Source organism: Carassius auratus, unplaced genomic scaffold (genome assembly GCF_003368295.1).
Source record: "Carassius auratus strain Wakin unplaced genomic scaffold, ASM336829v1 scaf_tig00215316, whole genome shotgun sequence".
In the NCBI taxonomy this organism is placed as follows: Eukaryota; Metazoa; Chordata; class Actinopteri; order Cypriniformes; family Cyprinidae; genus Carassius; species Carassius auratus.
In genome coordinates, this window is record NW_020528035.1 from 383,070 (window position 1) to 407,577 (window position 24,508).

Here is a 24,508-nt window from a genome sequence, read left to right on the forward strand (position 1 = left end):
TAGATTCTCAGAAAACAAATGAGACCCAGCATTCATGATATGCACGCTCTTAAGGCTGTGCAATTGGGCAATTAGTTGAATTAGTTGAAAGGGGTGTGTTCAAAAAAATAGCAGTGTGGCATTCAATCACTGAGGTCATCAATTTTGTGAAGAAACAGGTGTGAATCAGGTGGCCCCTATTTAAGGATGAAGCCAACACTTGTTGAACATGCATTTGAAAGCTGAGGAAAATGGGTCGTTCAAGACATTGTTCAGAAGAACAGTGTACTTTGATTAAAAAGTTGATTAGAGAGGGGAAAACCTATAAAGGGGTGCAAAAAATGATAGGCTGTTCAGCTTAAATGATCTCCAATGCCTTAAAATGGAGAGCAAAACCAGAGAGACGTGGAAGAAAACGGAAGACAACCATCAAAATGGATAGAAGAATAACCAGAATGGCAAAGGCTCAGCCAATGATCACCTCCAGGATGATCAAAGACAGTCTGGAGTTACCTGTAAGTACTGTGACAGTTAGAAGACGTCTGTGTGAAGCTAATCTATTTTCAAGAATCCCCCGCAAAGTCCCTCTGTTAAAAAAAAGGCATGTGCAGAAGAGGTTACAATTTGCCAAAGAACACATCAACTGGCCTAAAGAGAAATGGAGGAACATTTTGTGGACTGATGAGAGTAAAATTGTTCTTTTTGGGTCCAAGGGCCACAGGCAGTTTGTGAGACGACCCCCAAACTCTGAATTCAAGCCACAGTACACAGTGAAGACAGTGAAGCATGGAGGTGCAAGCATCATGATATGGGCATGTTTCTCCTACTATGGTGTTGGGCCTATTTATCGCATACCAGGGATCATGGATCAGTTTGCATATGTTAAAATACTTGAAGAGGTCATGTTGCCCTATGCTGAAGAGGACATGCCCTTGAAATGGTTGTTTCAACAAGACAATGACCCAAAACACACTAGTAAACGGGCAAAGTCTTGGTTCCAAACCAACAAAATTAATGTTATGGAGTGGCCAGCCCAATCTCCAGACCTTAATCCAATTGAGAACTTGTGGGGTGATATCAAAAATGCTGTTTCTGAAGCAAAACCAAGAAATGTGAATGAATTGTGGAATGTTGTTAAAGAATCATGGAGTGGAATAACAGCTGAGAGGTGCCCCAAGTTGGTTGACTCCATGCCACACAGATGTCAAGCAGTTTTGAAAAACTGTGGTCATACAACTAAATATTAGTTTAGTGATTCACAGGATTGCTAAATCCCAGAAAAAAAAAATGTTTGTACAAAATAGTTTTGGGTTTGTACAGTCAAAGGTAGACACTGCTATTTTTTTGAACACACCCCTTTCAACTAATTGCCCAATTGCACAGCCTTAAGAGCGTGCATATCATGAATGCTGGGTCTTGTTTGTTTTCTGACAATCTACTGAACCTACTGGTAACTTGTTTGCCACGTAGCAATAAAAAATATACTAAAAACCTTGATTATTCTGGTTAGTCACATTGTACTGCTATTATTTTGAACAATACTGTATATGGACCAGAATGAACTCAAAAAGACTTATAAATGAATCAGTCCATCGTTTCACTCCATATTAATTTATGTGTAACCCACACATTTGACTATCATGTTATAATCACCTATTGTGTATGTTTTTTTTAATAACTATGGGATAGCTGAAGGATACATAGTCATGTCTGGTATGTGTGTGATTGAATGTACTTGCATGAAATAGCCCTGACAATCATTTATTTGTCACATGTATCATATTCGTGTTAAAGGAATCATGTCCAAAATTATACCCTGCAAGAGCAGGAAAATTCGGACCACATGCTTGGTAAGATAAACATATGATTTATGATAGCCCCAAGCCAAGACAATATCTGATTGGTCAAGACAACATTTGAGGTGTGGCCAACAGGCCAGTTTAAAAACTGAGGACACCATAAAATCTTTGCTTTTAGTCTCTAGCTTTTAGTCTCTAGCTATGCTGCTGCTATCAGTCATGCCAGTTTCTAGTCTCTAGCTATGCTTCTGCTAGCTTGTAGCTTCTAGCCATGCTGTTTAGTCATCACTGTTCCTTGAGCACGGTTCCAGCGTGCTTCGGCCTGCAAGCCGGCTGCTACTTAGCCACAATGAGAAGGAACACAACCTTGTCTTGTCAAACTTTATTTCTTTTCTTTTCCGTTTGAGAGTTTCGTGTTCTGAGTTAAGTTTTGTAACGTCGACCTCGTCTGCGCGTTTCAACTCCAACCAGCCACACAACTCCAGCTTCAGACAACGCCCAACAACCACGGGCTTCCCAAGACGTCACTTCAGCCACTACTGAACTTCCAGCCAATCAGCGACACCGGGATACCCCTTTCAACGGGAGTCCCTTTCACAGGAAACCAAGGCAATGTATCCCCAGATATTTGTTGTGCTGGTATATCTAATATATTTTTATCCCCATTGAGGAACTCAATGCGAGGGCTAATTACTTGATTGATGGCTGTTCATGTCTATGCAATTTAACGTATTGCTGTAAACTTGGGATTCCATATTTCCATTCTCTTAAACTCATCTTTTCCTAACTTTCGATCTTCCTGCAACTTGTGTGAATGTGTGAGTGCGTGCGTTTATGTGTTAGATTAGTTTATATGTCTTAGATTTATCTAATAAAGCCTTATTCATATTGAAAAGAGAAGTATCTTGTGTTTCGTGCTTACAAGTTAATGTCTTAAACTGCCGATCTTGTTACTGTGCTAAGTGATAGTGTTTCACTATAGTTTGGATTTTAGTATCCAGCGCAGATTTGATGTTAAACGGCTCGTTCACTGAATCGCAGTACGTCTCAGTGACCAGCCGTGAAACAGTGATTCTGTTCAAATTCCCTTTAAAATGTTAAATGACCCCTTTTGAGCTAAATTGACCTGTTTCCATTACAGGTCTTATAGTGATGGATTGTTGCATGATAGAAGACTAGTTAGATATGCAAAAGCGAAAACCAGTAAGGGCCTTATAAGTAAATAATATTTTGTAACTGATACAGAACTTAATAGGTAGCGTTGCAAAGACTGTAAATTGGGTTAATGTGATCATATTTTCTTGACCTGGCAAGAACAGTAGCATCTGCATTATGGACTACCTGTAGCTTGTTTATTGAAGATGTAGAACAATCACTTAGCAGTAAATTACAAAAGTCCAGTCTTGTCATGAATTAATGAACTAGCTTTTCTGCATCAGGAACAGGTAGCATGTTCCTTAACATGGCTATATTTCTAAGATGGAAGAATTCTGTTTTTGTAACATGGGAAATATGATTTTCAAAAGTTGCTGTTTAATATAACACCCATATTTTTGACTGTAGAGGAAGTGACATTGGTAATCCAATCTTTAATATTTTTAAAAACACTCTTTTAGCTTTAATAATTTAGAAGTTGCATCTGGTCTTGTTGAAATATATAGTTTTATATTAAATATTAAATATATATATAGCAGTTAGCAAATTGTGGCACTTCGTACTTTACTTGCATTAATTGAGATGATTCCCCATTTAAATAGTGATAACGATCTGACAGGTAGGATCTAAACCATCTTAAGGCCTGTCCTTGAATACCTGTATAGTTTTGTAATCAATCTATGTCGAATGCAGCACTAAGATCAGGTAAAACTAGCAATGAGATGCAGCCTTGGTCTGATGCAAAAAGCAAATCATTTGTAATTTTAACAAGTGCAAATAAAAATCAAATAAACTACTCACAGTGAATGTAAATTGGACAATGGCTGAGACATCTGGTGGATCTTTTACACCGTTAAGCCTAGATAATATGCTTGATGAAGTCGCTCAATGACGAGGAAAAACTAGATGTGCGAAATGTGGAGGAGAACATGTATATGGTAAATGTGAACAAGATGCTGTATTAAAATGTTGTAATTGTGGTGGCAATCATAGAGCAGCTTATGGAGGTTGTGAGAAGCACAAAGAGGCAAAAGATGTCCAGAAATGCAAAATTATTTATAAAGTTTCCTATGCTGAGGCGGTTAAAAAAATTGAAATGGAAAAGAAAGATAGTAGCCTAATTGGAATGCCAGAAGTGTAATTGCAAATGGTCAAGAATTTAAGAGATATATACATAATCTGAAAGAAAAACCTGAGGTCATATGCATTCAAGAAACATGGTTAAAACCACACCTTGATTTTGTATTGAAAGGATATAATGACATTTGATGTGATAGAGGAAAAGGCAGAGGAGGAGGGTGTATTTATTAACACTTATTAAATTAGGAATACCGTATAGGTTTATTAATACCAAGGATCATGAATGTGTGGTAATTGAAATATTTAATAAAGATAATGTTAATTTTACTATCATTAACTATTATAATCTATGTAAAGTAATAAAAAGAGTGAGTTATTAAAAATTATAGTTAAGAGAAGCCACAGAGAGATTTGGTGTGGGTACTTCAATGCTCACAACAGTTTATGGGGTAGTAAACAGACAGATTTAAATGGTGAGGCAGTGGAAGAAATGATGAATGATAGAATGTTAATGTGTTTAAAGAATGGTTATGGTACTAGAACTAATGTTTAGAAAAATTAAACTTCTTGTTTAGATTTAACTCTAGTAGATAGGAAAATTGCCAGTAGATGTGAATAAAACACTATACAGAATCTTGTAGATTACAATCTGCAACTAGATGGAGGTACTGTTACTTCTTCAACAGTCAAAAATCTGGGTGTTATATTCGACAGAAACTTGTCTTTTGAAAATCATAGTTCCCATGTAACAAAAACTGCATTCTTCCATCTTAGAAACATTGCCAAGCTACGAAACATGTTATCTGTTTCTGATGCAGAAAAGCTAGTTCATGCATTCATGACCAAGTTCTGTATCAGTTACAAATTATCATTACTTACCTATAATGCCCTAAATGGTTTAGCTCCTTCGTACCTAACTAGCCTTTTACCACGCTAAAATCCATCACGCTCCCTAAGGTCACAAAACACTGGACTTTTGGTAGTTCCTTCCTAGGATAGCAAAGTCCACTAAAGGAGGTAGAGCTTTTTCACATTTGGCTCCCAAACTCTGGAATAGGCTTCCTGATAATGTTCGTGGTTCAGACACACTCTCTCTGTTTAAATCTAGATTAAAAACGCATCTCTTTCACCAAGCATTCAAATAATGTATCTCTTAAATTGTGAGTTTAGCTGTATCTGATCAAATGTGCATTCTTATTCTTTAGCTTGGGTTAAAATAATTAATTTTACTTTGTTGGACCAGCAGCTATGCTAATGATGTCTCTATTTGTTTCTATGTTTTGCCAGGGGATTTACATCCCGTAGTAACTAGGATTTACACAAACTCCAGTCTGGATTCAGAACACCTGAAAAGAGATGATGCTGACCATCAGAGGCCCCCGGATGATGCTAACCCTGAATCAACAACAGAACTAACAAATATTGCTACAAGTGTGACTGAATCATAAAATAATTATTAATAATATTAATGTGGCTGACTACAACTTGTATACATTTTTCAACAAATCCTGTCATACGCGCACAAACTGACAGTCACCACTTATAAGCTATTACTAAATATTGTAGAAACATAATTTTCTGTAAAGTTGCGTTTTGTATTGTAAAAAGCGCTATACAAATAAACTTGAATTGAATTGAACTGAATGTGAATGGGAAATAGATCAAAGCACAAGCATGGGTAGTGATCACTTCCCAATTACATGTGCAGTTGATATTGAATTTAAGATTGAACAGAGTTATTTGCCCCAAAGATGGAATTTTAAAAAAGCAGACTGGGAGAAATTTGTAGAAAGATGTGGGAATGGGGAAAGTATATCAATTAATAATGAACAAACAGTTGATGAAATAAATAGCAGTGTCAGTTATTTTATATTGTATGCTGCCAGCCAAAGCATTCTTGTTAGTCAAAACCAAAAGAAGCAAACCAATGTTCCATGGTGGAATGATAAGTGTTCTGAGGCTATCAAGGACAGGAATAGAGCTTTTAAGAATCTGTGTAGAACATTAACAATGGACAATCTTGTTAATTACCAAAGGAAGAAGGCATTAGCCAGAAAGGTTATTAAAGAGGCTAAGAGAGATTCATAGAGACAGTTTTGCTCAACAATAGGAAGAGAGACCACTTTAAATAAAGTATGGATTGCGATTGCAATCCGTCAAATTTTTATCCTTTTTGCTTCTTCCTCATGTATAAGCGTGATTTGAACTCGAATAACATTCCGTAGTCCAGAAACTTTCTTTAGGTAAAGTTTAATAACAAAATTAACTGGAAAAATGTTACACGGTCAAAAAAACTGTTTCGCTTCAATATTGCATCACAAAAAAAATAACTAACGGCCCTGGCCGGAAATGACATCATTGTCAATATGAAATATAATGCACATATTCAATTATTTACTTTTATAATTATTTACAATTCTTAACACACAATTATATATTTATTCCACATCTATATAAAAAACAAATAAAATGAATAACATATGGCTCTTACACATCCGGCCTCTAATTGGTTGGGCAGGAGACCAAACAATTATTATAGACATTAATACTAAGAGCCCTTAAACTTGGACATTTATGCATAAGAAATAGCTACTTAGTTCTTCCACGTTTCTTTAATTATCTTTACTCTTGATAGCTCCTTGTTAGTCCTCATGCTTAAATTGCTTCTTGAATTAAGCACAATTTATTTACAGGTCTCTCCAGTACATTTGTTTTGGTCTTTAACTTTACACGGCGTACAGTTCCACTGGAGTCTGGTATGGTTTGAATTACTCTTCCCATTATCCATGAATTGCGAGGGGAAGAACTGTCCACAACTAGAACCACATCGCCAGTTTCAAAGTTCCTTTTTAATTTTGACCATTAGCAGTAGCGTTCTTGTAGAATGGGCAGGTACTCATGAGTCCATCTGCTCCAGAACAAATCAGCAAGGTATTGGATTTGCCTCCAACGTTTTCTCGCATATTGGTCCTCCTTATTAAAGACACCTGGTGGTAAGATGGGTTGAGTTTTCAACAACAGTAAGTGGTTAGGTGTCAGAGGCTCAAGGTCATTTGGATCTTCTGAGGTACTAGTTATTGGTCTGTTGTTGACAATGCTTTCCACCTTGCACATGATGGTATGAAGACTGTCATCATTAATAGTCTGTTCCTTTAAGAGAGCGTTGAGTATCTTTCTTACAGTACGGATTTGACGCTCCCAAACCCCACCTTGATGAGAAGCAGCTGGACTGTTGAAGATTCATTTAATCCCTCTCTGTAGCATGGTGTTTCCAATTTTGTTAAGGTCCAGGTTCCTCAGTGCTTCTCGCAATTCTCTTTCTGCGCCGACAAAATTTGTTCCATTGTCTGAGCGCATGACTGACACCTGTCCTCTTCTACTTATAAAACATCTCAAAGCGTTTATGCATGAATCAGTGTTCAAACTATCTGCTATCTCAATGTGTACTGCTCTGATTGTTTGGCAAGTGAACAACATATCTTTTTACAGTACTCCGACCCCATTTTATGTCGAAGGGTCCAAAGTAATCTACGCCCACGTTCGTGAAAGGGGGTTTATTAGGTAGCAAGCGGTCTTCTGGCAAGCTTGCCATTTTTTGCTCACCAACTCTTCCATTGAGTCTGCGACAAACTGCACATTTATGGATAAGTTTTCGAATTGCTGAATTGGCTTGGGGGATCCAGAATTTTTGTCTGAGAGTAGATAACATGTAGTTTCGACCACAGTGTCCACCTCTTTGATGAATATCATTTAAAATGAGAGTTGAAATCTTGGAGCATTTTGAGAGGATTGCGGGATGTCTGGATTCCTCTGGCATGGCTGCTCTGTTGAGCCTACCTCCCACTCTTAGTATCCCATCCTGAAGTACAGGGTCAAGCTTGAACAACTTACTTCGTTTCTTAACAGGAATATTCTTTCTCAGAGCCTCAATTTCATCCTGAAACTGTTGTTTTTGACTGACTTGAATGAGCTGAATTTCTGCTTGGTTCAGGTTTTCCAGGCTCAATGACCTTTTCTCTATTGTTGATCTGTATTTTTGCATTTGCTCCTGTAGAAGAGATGCTTGTTTTTCTGGGTCTTTCTCTGATTGAGCAATGGAGTCTTGGAATTGTCTCCTTACTTTACATAATTGTAAAAGTGTTTCTTTTAGTCCTATCATCCATGCCACTGCCTTTTTCAGACGAAACCAGCTTGAGTAGAAATCAATTAGCTTGCTTACAATGTCCTTGCCTTCTTTAATGTTAAGAACATTGACTTTGATTTCACCTTTGATTTCAGGGTCTTGTTGTGCTCCTTGATTAATTTGATCTCGGCTTTGTGGCCATTCTTCTTCTGGTTTCCACAAAAAGTTGGGCCCTTTAAACCATCTTCTTGCACAAAGTCCTTTGCTTTAAGACCTCTAGTAGCTTGATCTGCAGGATTTTGTGCTGACTTGACAAACCTCCATTGTAATGAAGTAGTAGCATCCCGTATGAGTAAGATCCTGTTTGCTAAAAATGTTTTGAAGCGTGCACTATCATTGCCAATGTAGCTGAGCACTGTAGTGCTATCCGTCCAGAAAACCGACTGCTGTAGTGGAATTTGAAGCTCTTGTCTAAGTATTTTGTCTACTTTGACGGCTATAGTTGCTGCTGTCAGCTCAAGTCTAGGGATTGTGATTTGTTTGAGAGGGCTAACTCTTGACTTTCCCATCAACAATGAACAATGTTTCTGATTTTGTTCATTTGTAAGTACCAGATAAGTGGCTGTGCCATACGCACTCTCACTTGCATCAGAGAAATGATGCAGTTGCGCTTCTGTTGTGTTACCAAACTTTTCTGGTTTTACACACCTTTTGATCCGAAAGTCTGAGAGGTGATTTAAATCTTCAAGCCATTTGACCCATTGATCAGCTCGTTTACCGTCAATCTCTTCGTCCCATCCATATCCTTGTTTGCACATATCCCTCAGAAGAAGCTTGACTGGTAAGATGAGTGGCACCAGAAACCCAAGAGGGTCATAAATTGAGTTAACAACCGAGAGAATACCTCTCCTACTGAATGGCATCTCTTGTACCTTGATCTTATATGTGAAAGCGTCATTTTCTGTACACCACTGGATGCCAAGTGCTCTCTCAATATGCAGAAATATGCAGAAAATCAAAAATAAGTCAAGGTCCTTTATTCCACTGGCCCTTTGTTCTTCTGGAATAGACAATAGTACTTTCCTACTATTGCTTACCCACTTGGTTAGGCAGAAACCTCCTTCAGCGCACAACTTCCGAACATCACTTGCTAAGTCAATAGCTTCTTGTTCTGTAGACACAGATTTCAGGCAGTCATCAACATAAAAATTGTGTATAACTGTTTCAACAGCCTTCGGACATGCTACTTCTTTCCTGTCCTCAGCAGTCCTTTTCAGTGCATAAGAGGCGCAGCTAGGTGACGAAGTGGCTCCGAATAGGTGCACCATCATCCTAAATTCTTCTATAGGTGCATTCAAACTGCCCTCTGGCCACCAAAGAAAACAAAGCAGATCTGCATCCTCTTCAGGAACCCTCACCTGATAGAACATCGACTCCACATCTGCCATCATGGCTATTGGTTCTTCCCTAAATCTGGTACGGACACCAATGAGTGTGTTTGTGAGGTTCGGACCTTGTAGCAATTGGCTGTTCAAGGACATGCCTTGAAACGAAGCAGTACAATCAAAAACCACTCTTATTTTATTTTTCTTTGGGTGGTACACCCCGTGGTGTGGTATGTACCAGACTCTGTTGTCATTGCGAACAAGCTGTTCGGGGGGAACTTTAACTGCATATCCTTTGTCTATTATACTTTTCATGAAGCTACAGTAATCTTCAAGCAAACTTGAGTTCTTTTGAAGCTTTCTTTTCATGTTAGCAGCACGCAGTTCGGCAACACATCGATTATTTGGCATTTAGATTGCTTCATTTCTCAGGGGTAGTCTTACACAGTAATGCCCATTCTCAAACTTAGTCTTTTCCTGCACCGATTGCATGAACTGTTTGTCCTCCATTGACATTTCCTCTTTCTCCTCATAGTGTCGCTCTGGGAAATCTGTGTTGTACTGTTGAATCAACAATTTCTCTATCTCCACCACTGAGAGACGATTAACTGTATGATGTGGCAGTTTGGACTTTTCTGCAGTGTTGCTTTCTTTCTTGATGGGTCCATTCACCACCCAACCCAGTGCAGTTTTCACAGCATAAGGTCCACGCTGTTGACTGTTTATGATGTATCATGGCTCCATTGCCTTTGCATTGTTGGCTCCAATCAGAAAGTCTACATTTACATCAATATTAGGTATGCTTACTTCGTTTAAGTATGGCCATTTTTTTATGTGTTCTTGTTTAGGAATGTTCTCACTTTGAACAGGGATACTGCTGTGTGTGAAGACTTTAGGTAACTCGTAATATTTTGTGTCTTCCAGTGCACACACTTCCAAGTCTGTGAGAATGAAACTGTTTACTAACTTCTGCTCATCTGTTTTATTTTGACACATAGTGCTCAGTAGAATTTGAGTTGGCTTCCCTTTCAGGTTCAATTTCCTTTGCAGTTCACCAGTACAAAATGTAGTTGTACTTCCTGCATCCAAGAAAGCATATGTTTCTACATATCTATCACTCTTCTTCGACTTGACTTTTACTGGCACTATTGACAGCACACAGTTATCTCCTCCAGACTCTGTGTTCTCACTTGATTGGTGATTAAGGGAGACTTGGGCACATGAGATCTTCTGTTCTTGTGTTTCAACATCTTTTGTACCTTTTTGGTTATCTTTAATGTGCAGAATGTCTGGGTGTTTTTGAGAACATTCTTTACATTCCATTCTCTTTTTGCAAGTCTTGCTAAGATGGCCTTGAGTTAAGCATCCAAAACATAAGCCTTTAGACTTCAGGAAATCCACACGTACATTATGTGGCTGCTCTTTTATTTCACTGCATGACTCTAGAGCATGATCCTTGGTGCAAAACATACATGGTTTTTCAAAGGCGTTGAGGCTCTTGGGGGGACTGACTTGTTTCCTGGACACAATTTGAGGCCTTCTTTCCTCCATGCAAATGTTGGTTGCAAAGCTGCTCTTTATTACTCCTTTTTTAGTAGGATACTTTTCTTTCTGATTTCCCTTTGCTATTACAACATTGCGATGGTCCAGTATGTCACCAAAGAGAGGGTCCATGGCCACTTTAGCTTGACAATCAATGAAGTCAACTAAATGAGGGAATCTTGCTCTGAATCCTTGTCTCTCTTTGATGTCGTAAGCTTCTGATCGCCACCTTTCTTTCATCTTGAATGGTGGTTTTGACAGTATAACTCTCATATTGGTAGGATTGTCCATTTCCTCCATGAACTCTCCATCTTCCATTGTATTCCGACAACCAATCAGGAACAGACAATATGCACTCAAAGCTTTACCATCATCAGACTTGATCTGAGGCCACTTTAAAGCTTTATCAATATAAGCACTAGCTATGATTAGCTCGTCTCCATAATGCCTTTGGAGCAATTGTTTTGCTTCCTTGAAACCTCTGCTTGATGGCATATATTCACAGATTCTTACAATCTCTTGTGGCTCCCCAGCGGTGTACTGTTCAAGGTAATATAACTTGTTTTTTTCATTGTCTATCTGGTGTTCTCTGGTATGTTCAAAGGACCTGATAAAAGATTTGAAAGTCAGTGGATCACCAGTAAACACTTGGATGTCTTTACTTGGAAGCTGAATTTGTCTTTGCTGTTTCACAAGTAATTCAGTTAAGTCATTTTGCTTCTGCATAATTTGAATAAGGCTGTCATCTGTTTGACGATTGTTACTGTGGCCTGTGGCTCTTGATGCGTCAAATGGTGGTGCAAGTAACACTGGGATTGAGATTGCCTTCATTTGAGTTTTTTCCACAGATGAATGACCTGGTGAATCATTACTCAGTTCTGTTTTCAGCTCTGAATACTTCTGGTGGATTCCCCTCCTTGGCTTAGATTGTACACTGCTTCTGCCGTCATCTGATCGTTCATACTCTTTTAGGACCTTTGATTTATCATTGCTTTCTGCAAGAGCTGTTTCTATTTCAAGTTCCTCCATTTTTGCTTTAAGTTGCATTTTTTCAATTTCAAGTTGTTGTTTCTTCTTAAGGGATGCTGCCCTTGAACTGCACGTTTTGATTCTTCTCTTGCGCAAGCTGATGATACTGAGGAGGAAACTGATCCACTTCCAACATCTGAATCATGTTTTTTAGATTCACTCTTGTTTGCAGATACCTGTGAGGCACTGTCGTGAGGACTAACATCATCCTCCATATCAACATTATCTTTTTGGCCTTTTTTATCACCAACAGCAGCTATCCAGTTTTCTGTTTTCTTTTCAAAATCTCTCAGGGAGTCCAATTTAGGATGAAACCAATTTTGTTGATCTGCAATCTTTTCATCTTCAGGCAAAAGATCTTGTACTTTCAAATTTAACTCAGTAAATTCGTTTAGCAATTGTGCAAAGTCAAGTTGCATCAAATCTTGTACATTCTGCAGATTTTCTTCATCAATCATCAACTTTTTAATGGCTTTGCTTTTACTGGTAAAGGCGGGCGTACACGGTGCGAATTCGGATGGTCGGAAGATCGTATGTCCACACACACGGCACGAGTGAGTTTATCTGAAAATCGTACGGACGACATGATATACGACACGATTTTACAACCTGCGAATTCCAGAAGCAATCGCACGAAGTTGATAGACGCGTTCGACTTGAAGCAGCGCTGCACGCACAGAAGGATCACTGTATGACATTACCGCGAGAGCGATATGAGAGCACACATATCCAATGCATTCGAATCGCTCTCGCCGTACTTTGATGTCATACAGGTGATCATTCTGTGCGTGCAGCGGTGCCTCAAGTGGAACGCGCCTAATATAACTGCTCTCCCTCTCTCATAACTGCATATAAAATATTGATACGAGCCGTGACTGTTTCCTACACGTACAGGTTATTTTTCAGCAATAGGAAACCGGGACGTTTGGTTACCCTGTGTGTGTGTGTTCTTGTATATGGTTTATAAATATCTGAAATGGGTATTAAAATGTAAACATGGTTTGTGAGGACAATTACTGTGCTCTCGTAAACCAAATGGCTTTAAAAAATACTATACGGTGTTTAATAAAAATTTTAAACATGCATTTTTCGTGATGGATAGAGGTAGTGTATGGGGATATACAGTATAGAATACCGTTACGTTTATGGAGAGTCTCTGTAAACTACATATGCGTGTGTGAGCGAGAGAGGGAGAGAAAGAGAGAGAGAGAACTAAAAAGGCATTGGAATGCGTTGCTAGAAACATCATACAGCACTCGCTGTTCCTGTCAGACTTCAGCTGCCGTCTTCGTCTTTCTTCTGTGGTTTTCCTAGTTCTTGATTGGTCAACTTCTGATAAATCAACAAATCGGCTCGTTCAACAGCACAAATGGCACGAATTCAAATCGATAGCTCACGAACTTTTTAGACATGTTTAAAAATGATCGGGAGGTCGGGAAGTGCTCGTAAGCCACTCTGCTCAGCTCGTAATTCATCGCAAATTATATGAGCCGCGACCATACGAGAATACGCGATTTCCACACAATTGAAAAAAATCGCATGCGAACTCGTACGACAACAAAAATCGCACCGTGTACGCCCGCCTTAAGAGCAGATAATTTCGCTCTTCTTAGTCCAATGCGTCGGTGAAACTGTTCTTCCAACGCTCTTTCAGTGGGTTTAGGCGCCCTCTTGTGTTCAGAAAGTGCAACGTCCTCTCCCTCTTCAGCCATCTTAATTCAGTCAATGCACAAACTGCTTGCAGACGATTAAAAGTACGCAAAACACCTTTCTGTATCAATCGTATACATTCCAGTTTCTTCAAACATGCATTGCCTTTTTATAGCTGATTTAAAGTCCGTTACCTCAATCAAAGAGCCGAACTTTAACAAGTAGCGACGTTCTTCTCTGTGACGCAGTTTTAAATCCACTGGAGAATAAAGCACTGTCCACTATTCATATTCCACGATCGTTAAACATTTCAGTGTTCAAACACCGACGTTGATTTCCTTGATGATGTCTTTACCGTCGAATCAAGTGCGCACCTTCCGCACACTTTCACTTTAGTTTTCCATTTTCACTGCAAGTTTTTTGACTTTCTTTGTGATTGCAATCCGTAAAATTTTTATCCCTTTTGCTTCTTCCTCATGTATAAGGGTGATTTGAACTCGAATAACATTCCGTAGTCCAGAAACTTTCTTTAGGTAAGGTTTAATAACAAAATTAACTGGAAAAATGTTACACAGTCAAAAAACTGTTTCGCTTCAATATTGCATCACAAAAAAAAAACTAACGGCCCTGGCCGGAAATGACATCATTGTCAATATGAAATATAATGCACATATTCAATTATTTACTTTTATAATTATTTACAATTCTTAACACACAATTATTTATTTATTCCACATCTATATAAAAAACAAATAAAATGAATAACATATGGCTCTTACATGGATGATGATTAAGAAGATGATTTTAAGCCTCCACAGGTTTCTGTCTTAATTAAAGAAGGCACACATGCAATCTCAGATATGGAAAAAGTCAATATGCTTGCTAGAGCTTTTGCAGACATATACAAGGGTAGCCACCTGGAGGAAAGGTATAAGAAAAGGAAAGAAGAGGTAATGAAAATAAATAGGATTATCTTAGATACCAAGGTGTCTAATATGTCTATTATGGATTCTGAAATTAATATGTCAGAACTTAAAAGGGCATTGAGCAATACTGCATACTCTGCACCAGGGACGGACAACCTGTGTTATGCTATGTTTAGAAAATTGCCTGATAATATATTGTCACGGTTGGTAAACCGTGATCTTGGGATGTTTACACTTTGTGGTGAAGTCTGTGTGTTCCGCGTCTGCACTGATTAGTTGTAGGCGTCTCCGTTAATTGTATCAGCAACAGCTGCCACTAATTACTCATCCACTATATAATGGCTTGTCTCACGTCTTGTGTTTGTGAGATCATTGTTCTATGTTTGATGTGTTAACCCCCCGTCTGGCTTCAGTGTTGTTTTGCGTTTGGATGTCTGTGTTTCCCCAGAACCTCATCCACTCTTCGCACGTTCACTCAGCCACGGACACTTACCTTCGGCTCTATTCCCCGCAGTTCCTGTGCCACTCTCTCCTGCTGCCTCACGCCATCTACATCCTGATTACTCACATTCTCTCCACCACTGTCTGGACTTCCCAACGCTTCACCATCCCCTCGGAGTATCGCTGTCTCATCGTCATTGTTTGTTTATGTACCATCGCCATATCTTCTCATTAAAACTTTAAACTCGCTATTGTTTCCAGACTGTCCTTTCACCAGCCGTCACAGAACGATCTCACCAACATGGAAGCAGCGAGCACCAATACCCTCACCGACTTCATGCACCACAGTGTCAAAAGAATTGATCAGCAGCAGGAGAGTATCTCGAACACCGGACGCGCTGTCCAAGCGCTGGTGGCACAGGTGTCCGAATTCACCCAGCAGATCCATCAGCTCACATCTCCCACTGCGCCCATCGCACCGCCTGCGCCGTCCGTTCCCCCGGGGATTCCCCAGGACCACTTCCGGCCAGAGCCGTGACTTCCGGCACCGGAGAACTATGCGGGTGAGCCAACCTTTTGTAGAACATTTCTTAACAAATGCTCGATGCATTTCGCTCTACAGCCCCGCACTTTCGCTATGGAGGAATCCAAAGTAGCGTTCACCCTCACACTTCTCTCTGGCAAGGCTGCCTTATGGGGAACGGCGGTGTGGGAGAATCAACACCCGTGTTGTGCCTCGTTCCACCTCCTATCGGACGAAATGAAGAGAGTCTTCGACCAGGCCACAACCGGCAGGGAGGCCGCCCATCGCCTCTCGGAACTCCGGCAAGGATCTTCATCTGTAACCGAATACTCCATCGAGTTCCGTACCCTGGCGGCCGCGTGCCAGTGGAACGAGGCGGCGCAGTGGGATAGATTCCTGCATGGGTTATCTGACCCATGCAGGTGGGTAGAGCTCGGCTGTCCCGGAGGGAGAGGGAACGGCGGAGGTCCCAAGGACTATGTCTATGCTGCGGAGGCTCTGACCATAGCACCTACTCTTGCCCGGTAAAAGATTCAGCCTGATAGTAAATCTGAGGCTACTATCGGGTGGGATCTCCGCTGAGAAGTCCTCACCTACATCATCGACCCTCCTTCCGGTGAGACTGCGGTGGAAGAATCAACATCATGAATGTCAAGCCCTTCTGGACTCCGGAGCCGAAGGTAATTTCATTGATTCTTCACTTGCACATCACCTGAACATTCCTGTCCTTCCTGTGTCTCTCCCCATCCATGTCACCACACTCAATGGCCAGGAACTGCCTCACGTCACACACCATACAGAACCCATCACACTGATCACATCTGGAAACCATCAAGAAACCATATCCTTTTTCCTCATGGACTCCCCTGTTGCTCCCATTGTTTTAGGTCACCCCTGGTTGTTCAAACATAATCCACGAGTGGAATTGGGTTCTAACACTGTCACATTGTGCAGTGAAAGTTGTCATGAGTCTTGTCTGGTTTCTGCTTGTCCTGTTGTTCCTGTTTCTGTTTTTCAGAAGGAGACCATGGTTTTGCCAAACGTGCCCGTGAAGTATCTGGACCTGAAGGAAGTGTTCAGTAAGTCCCGGGCTGCTTCTCTTCCTCCGCATCGTCCCTACAACTGTGCCATAGACTTAGTGTCAGGTCTCTTTCTATTCCTGAGAGGGAGGCCATGGAGAAATACATCATCCATCCTTCCTCTTCTCCAGCGGGGGCGGGGTTCTTTTTTGTGTGTAAGAAGGATGGCTCGCTGCGACCTTGTATTGATTACCGAGAGTTGAACAACATCATTTGGTCCGCATCAGGAAGGGGGATGAATGGAAAACTGCCTTTAACACCCCTAGAGGGCACTTTGAATATTTGGTGATGCCGTTCGGGCTCTCCAACTCGCCCAGGGTTTTCCAAGCACTTGTGAATGACGTGTTGAGAGATATGGTAGATCAGTTTATATATGTTTACCTGGATGACATACTGATTTTTTCTTCATCTCTCCAGGAACATGTTCAACACGTCAGACGAGTGCTCCAGAGGTTACTAGAGAATGGGCTTTTTGTCAAGGCGGAGAAGTGCGTATTCCATGCACAGTCGGTCCCCTTCCTAGGGTATATCGTGTCGTCTGAGGGAATACGAATGGACCCTGACGGCTGTGATAGATTGGCCATCTCCAGATTCCCGTAAGGCCCTACAGTGGTTTCCGGGGTTCGCCAATTTCTATCGTCGTTTCATTCGTAATTTCAGCCAACTAGCCTCACCTCTGACAGCCTTGAGTTAAGGTCTGAAGTTGTCCAGTGGGGTCATTGTTCCAACATGGCTTGTCACCCAGGGATAAATAGAAGTAATGGGTTGTTAGACAACGATTCTGGTGGCCACGTATGGCTCGCGATGCCCGCAATTTTGTTTTGGCTTGTTCAGTTTGCGCCAGTGGTAAGTCATCTAATCAACCTCCTGATGGGCTTCTTCAACCACTTTCTATCCCTTCGAGACCCTGGTCCCATATCGCTCTAGATTTTGTTACCGCCCTCCCGTCCTCTAATGGCATGATGGTCATTTTGAACGTAGTGGACCGGTTCTCGAAGGCGGCACATTTCATTCCCTTGCCCAAATTACCGACAGCCAAGGAGACAGCGGTTACTGTTTTAGATCACGTCTTTCGGCTTCATGGCCTCCCAGTAGACGTGGTTTCAGACAGGGGATCTCAGTTTATATCCAAATTTTGGAAAGAGTTTTGCAAATTATTAGGAGCGTCAGTTAACTTGTCGTCGGGTTATCATCCCCAAAGCTACGGACAATCTGAGCGAGCCAACCAAGATTTAGAGAGGACGTTGAGATGTTTGGTCTCCAAGAATGTTTCGTCCTGGAGTCAACAACTCTCTATGGTGGATTACGCCCACAATTCGTTGCCAGTGTCAGCTACGGGCCTCTCTCCGTTTCAGTGTAGTGTAGGGTACCAGCCACCAGCGTTTCCCAGTCTGGAATCTGAAGTCGCGGTCCCCTCCACCCACGCGTTTGTCCAGAGGTGTCACCGCACCTGGACCAGAGCCCGTGAGACTCTGCTCCGGGTGAGGGAGCGCACTAAGGCCAAGGCCGATCGCCACCGGTCAAAGCCTCCCGTCAAAAAGTGTGACTTTCTACCAGTAACATTCCATTGCGATCTGTTTCTGATAAATTAGCTCCCAAATTTACTGGCCCGTTCACTATCACCAAAATCATTAGTCCGGTGACAGTCCGCCTCAAACTACCTCCTGCGTACAAGAGGATACACCCCGCCTTTCATGTGTCCAAAATTAAACCCGTGTTTTATGCACGTATTAATCCACCTACTCCGGTTCCCCCGCCGCCGCGTCTCGTAGATGGGGATCCGACATATTCGGTTAATTGCATTCTGGACTCGAGATGGAGGGGAGGAGGATTCCAGTATCTGGTGGACTGGGAAGGTTACGGTCCGGAGGCGAGGAGTTGGGTACCTGCTAGGGACATATTGGATCACTCCCTTATTGATGAATACAGTCAGCAGGTAGGCGCTTCTGGGAACTCCAGGAGGAGTTCTTTGGGGGGGGGGGGTACTGTCACGGTTCTCGGGATGTTTACACTTTGTCGTGAATTCTGTGTGTTCCGCGTCTGCACTGATCAGTTGTGGGTGTCTCCCTTAATTGTATCAGCAACAGCTGCCACTCATTACTCATCCACTATATAATGGCTTGTCTCACGTCTTGTGTTTGTGAGATCGTTGTTCTATGTTCAATGTGTTTACCCCCCGTCTGGCTTCAGTGTTGTTTTGCATTTGGATGTCTGTGTTTCCCCAGAACCTCATCCACTCTTTCGCACTTTCACTCAGCCACGGACACTTACCTTCGGCTCTATTCCCCGCAGTTCCTGTGCCACTCTCTCCTGCTGCCTCACGCCGTCTACATCCGGATTACTCACCTTCTCTCCACCACCGTCTGGACTTCTCACCGCTTCACCATCCCCTCTGAGTATCGCTGTCTCATCGTCATTGTTTATTTATGTACCATCGCCATATCTTCTCATTAAAACTTTAAACTCGCTATTGTTTCCAGACTGTCCTTTCACCAGCTGTCACATATATTGGAAAAGAAAGTTATAAAGGTGTTTAACAAAGTATGGAATGAAGGTAAATTACCAAGCATGTGGAAATGGGCAAGAATCCTTTCATTTACTAAACCAGGTAAAGATTCAAGTGACCCAGGAAATTATAGGCCTATTGCACTCACTTCACATTTTGGAAAATTTATAGAAAAAAATTATGCGTTTGAATTATTTTACAGAATACATAAATTAACTTAAAGGGTATCAAACTGGATTTCAGAGATGCAAGTCAACAACAGATGCTCTGGTCAAAGTATGCAATGAAATTGAAAAGTCGTTGATAATGAAAGAAGTAATGGTGGCAGTTTTCCTGGATATTGAGCCTATGACACAATGTGGAGAGAAGGTTTATTTATTAAATTAGGAAAATTGGGAATTAATGGAAAAACGTATAATTACATACTTGACTTTCTCTCTCAACGTTCCATCAGGGTCAAAGTGGGAGATGCAGTGTCTGATGAGTTTATTGTTGAAAATGGGATTCCTCAGGGGAGTGTAATCAGTCCTATCTTGTTCAACATAATGATTAATGACATATATGAAAAACTGGGAGATAGTCACGAAGGTCTATTATATGCAGATGATGCTGTCATTTGGAGAAGAGGACGTAATATTTCATATGTTAATGATAAGATTCAAAAGGACATTCATGTACCGGAACAGTGGGGAATTGATTGGGGTTTTTAATTTTCTATTTCAAAGTCACAGGTGGTGTATTTTACTAGGAAAAAAAGTCCCTGAAACTTATAAAATTATGCTTTATAATCAGCAACTTGAAAGAAGTGAAAAGTTTAAAGGGGGGGGGGGGGGGGGGGGTGAAATGCTCGTTTTCACTCAATATCCTGTTAATCTTGAGTACCTATAGAGTAGTACTGCATCCTTCATAACTCCAAAAAGTCTTTAGTTTTATTATATTCATAAGAGAAAGATAGTCTGTACCGATTTTTCCCGGAAAAACATCACAGACTGGAGGCGTGACGTGTGGGCGGAGCTAAAGAATCACGAGCGTCAGTAGGCTTTTGCGCTGAGAGCGTTTGGAAGCTGTGACATTACCCAGAGCCGTTGAAAAACATATTTAACGGCTCTCACATTACCTTGAGGAAAAAACCATCATCCAAAATAAACCATGGCTAACAGTCAGATTCAGCCATTTATTTATGATCCAGAATCAGATCCCGAGGCTGAAACTGAACGAGAGCAGCAGCAGCAACGACTCGCTCCGAGCGGGGCTCGAATCCGGGTCTCCGATGGGAGGCGGACGCACTAACAAGGAGGCAGAGATATTTTAAGCAGTTTTACTCACCGCCTGCGGTTCCAACACACGATCGTGAAATGCAGGGAACAAACACAAACACTTGCACAACTCCGTTGATGCTCTGTAAAAATAAACTCCAATGCTGTTTTTTCTTTGGTAATCTGTTCAGGGTTGTCTTGCCCTGGCAACCAAAAACACTCCTTTTGTGACATTTCGCGATGCTCTCGCTCTGATCAGTGATTGTCTGTGCACAGCCTCTCTCTGCTCTGCTATACGGGAGCACGCGCTCTTCCGGCAGACGTGCCCTTAGCACCCATATAAGGAAATTCCACTCCATCTAACGTCACACAGAGCTATACTCGAAAAAAACTTTCCGAAACTTGTCACAAACCGGAAGGAGTATTTTTGGAACAGAAATACTCCTTCAAACGTACAACTTAATTTTTTTAACTTTGTCCATGTTTAGCATGGGAATCCAACTCTTTAACAGTGTAAAAAACTCAGTATGCATGAAATAGCATTTCACCCCCCCTTTAAGTACCTAGGAATATGGTTAGATGACAAACTTACATGGAAATATCACATTGAATATATTGAAACAAAGTGCAAAAAGGTAATTAACCTTATGAGAATGGTCACTGGGCATAGTTGGGGAGCTGACAGGCTCTCTCTGATTAACATAAATCATTGATAAGATCAACTATTGATTATGGTTGTATAATGTATAGCTCAGCATGTAAGACATCCCTTAAGAAAATTGAAAGAATGCAGTTTAAAGCTTTGAGGATTGCCCTGGGTGCTTTTAAAACAACTCATACAAGTGCTTTATTAATTGAATCTAAGGAAACCCCTATTAATTTAAGGTATGAAAAATTGACAATAACTTATTGGGTAGGTTAAAATGAAGTTTCAATAACCCAGCTCTGTCAGTACTTAGTGATTGTTGGGAATATTCTAAAAAGTCCAGTGGATTTGGTTGGAATCTTGACAATATAGTGAATCATTATGGATTAAAAGAGTTGAAGTATGGCCCAGCATTAGCTTTAAGTAGTGTTCCTCACTGGCTGCTTCCAGTTCCAGAGGTAAATATTGATTTATTAGCGGGAAAAGGTGAACATCACACTAAGCAAAGTTTTACTGAAGCCTGCTTAAGTTATTTAAATACTTCATATTATGGATATTTGAAAATATTTACAGATGGCTCTAAAGAACCCAAAGGTCATTGAGGTATTGGGATACCAGGATTTGAAAAAGATGGGTATAGAGTGAGTGACCATTTATCAGTATATTCAATAGAGATGACTGCAATAATAACTGCCCTTAGGTGGGTTGAAGAGACTAAACCTCTTAGATCAGTTATATGTACTGACTCTATGGCAGTATTACAAAGTTGTATAACAGATAATGCTATACGTGAAGATTTGGTATTAGAAGTAAAGCATCTTCTTTTAAATATTATAAGCCTTCGACTAGCTGTGCAGTTCTGTTGGATTCCAGGCCATTATGGAATAGATGGCAATGAAATTGCTGATAAGTTATCTAAAAAAAAAAAGCTCTGGAATTAGATCAAGTAGAAATTCACATTCCATTGAGTAAAGGAGATGCTAAAGCTTTAATTAAATCACAGATTATACTAAGATGGCAAGATGAATGGGATTCAGAGAGTAATGCCAGACACTATTATAGGAACCAGAACTGTGTCGGAGGGAAAATAATCACCTCATTGGGTCTTAATAGGCATGAAGAAGGTATTATAACCAGATTGAGGTTGGGCCACATAGGACTGAATTCCACTTACCTATCATTAATAGGTAAACGTAATGGAATATGCTCTGAATGTAAAGTATTGTAGGATGTCACCCATGTTTTATTTACATGTAAGAAATTTGATAAACTAAGACAGAAGTGGAAAGACTCAGACGCAGAAAATTACATTCATAATATTTTACAGGAGCAATGTATGCAGGGAAAAAGAAGCAAGTATTTTATTACGTATCTTAATGATAAGTAGAAGAATTTAGCTGGGTTAAATTATATATGTTATATTTTGAGGGGGGTGCGGGGTTTTGCTATTATTTTATGATTTTATGATTTAATGTGTCAGTTACCAACGTCCTTTTACACACTCCTGTGTAGTAGTGCAGTAGGTGGCGGTATATATCGTAAAGATATGACCCGCCAATAAGCAGAAGAAGGAGAAGAAGAAAAAGAAGGTGGCAGTGTTTGCGCCATTTGAGTGAATACCAACCATCGCATTTCAGAAGAAGAAATCCAAGAGTCCTATCGATATTTACAAATTGATCAAGGAGCGCTTCTTGGCGGAAATTTGGGTGATTATTAAAACTGTTTGCATTATTTTGTTGTGTAAGAGCAATTACAGAATGTTCTTTTGTAAGTTAGTTGTTTCATTTGTTAAAGGTGTAAAGTAAAAAAAATAATCAACAGTGCCAAAGTTAATCAAACCATTCTGCAAAGTTACCGGTAAGTTAGTTATTTATCAGCGTGCGACATGTTTTTTGCTCGTGTTTACATCTGCACCTTCACGAACAATGTAAATTCCTTGGGCAGTTTTAGCGTTTGAAGATGCTTTTGACAGACATTATATTTAGCTATGGGTTAGCTCTGCGGCTAACTGTACTAAGGAGGTTGGCTACGGTCATATTTTGATGGTTTATTGTTCTAAATCACTGCAAGACACATGCAAGATAAATTTCATGTTAAGGTGCAATTGTAACAAAATAGCAATGCTAATCTAGCCTAAACTAGAATGTCTTTTAGACCACAAAACCGAAGAACATTCCTCAAACCTGTCACATAAAACAGACTCTAAAAGGGGTTGGGCCATGACTTTGTAAACAGGGATATCCTGTCATTTTTTAATTAAAATTACCCACACTTTAGTATTTTTTTTTTAACATAATTTAACTTGAGGTGGGTCTATGTAATTAGCACTTGTCTGATAGATTTACTCTTTTACAACAATTGGAAAGCTCTACTTTATGTACCATTTAAATTGTGATGTCAGGCCAATAGTATACTGTTGTAAATAGCTGCGAACTCTAATCTTGTGACGTGTTAATTGTCATAACAAACCAGATTATATTTAGCATTTTAATATTATATCGACATTGATTAATAAGCAATGTCTAGTTAGTGTAAGCTTGAACTTTATGTGTGTCAGTTTCTTAATCTCTACCAGCTTTGTGAATTGATAATCATAAATGAAATAATTTAGTTTCAAATGCTTTTGCGAATTGCAAATCTATTAATTAATTTATAGTTAATACATACAGCTGATGTGCCTCTTCTATATATGAACATGTTTTTAATTTCTAAATTAAAATTAATTCAACTGTAAAAAAAAAATTATGCTATGGTGATGCAGAAGTCCTGATATCACAATGATGAAATAAATTCTCATTAACAGAATTCAATTCTTGCAAACCTTATTAAGGTGTTTGGCATCACACTAGTCCACCAAAAAAAGGCACTTCCAGTATATCTTAAGTCTGACCCCTCTTTAGTGTACATTTAAAGAGAGTACATATTACAGAAATAAAATGATCCAAAAGAATATTGCAAGTGTCTGAAAACATTACTTTTTAGGCTGAATATTAACTGCAGTTAATAAAAATGGTTGATGCATTAAATTTATAAATTAAATTTATATTAAATGCAGTGAAAATCCAAAATGAAATTCCAAATATGCCCCGAAAAAGAGAAATCCAGGAATCGCTGCAGCTGAATAAACAGATTTATCTGCTTTCATTAATAATTCAAGGTGACAGATAAAAACACGACTGGCAATATATGGTTTATCGGAGTTCTTATTATAATTTTCATCATAATAAAGTATAGCTATGATGAAACCCTGCTGAAAAAAAAAAAAACATATGCTGGTTAGGTATGTTTTGATGCTGGTCCATTGCTGGTTTATACTAGTCATGTGCTGCAAAGGACCAGCATAAACCAGCATAACATCGACAAAACCTACCTAACCAACATATGCTGTT

General features: G+C 40.0%; 1 protein-coding gene across 2 annotated transcripts in view; it reads left to right on the forward strand.

The window, feature by feature from the left end:
- Positions 1-22,678: 22,678 nt before the first annotated feature.
- LOC113094233 (matrin-3) overlaps positions 22,679-24,508 on the forward strand; it is a 34,439-nt gene continuing 32,609 nt past the window's right edge. The window contains exons 1-2 of one of the 2 annotated variants that reach the window (XM_026259919.1): positions 22,691-22,825; positions 22,914-22,976. The gene's annotated coding sequence lies outside the window, so the exon portion shown is untranslated. Of the gene's footprint in view, positions 22,826-22,913; positions 22,977-24,508 lie in introns of both variants that reach the window. The other variant, XM_026259918.1, reaches the window with a different exon arrangement.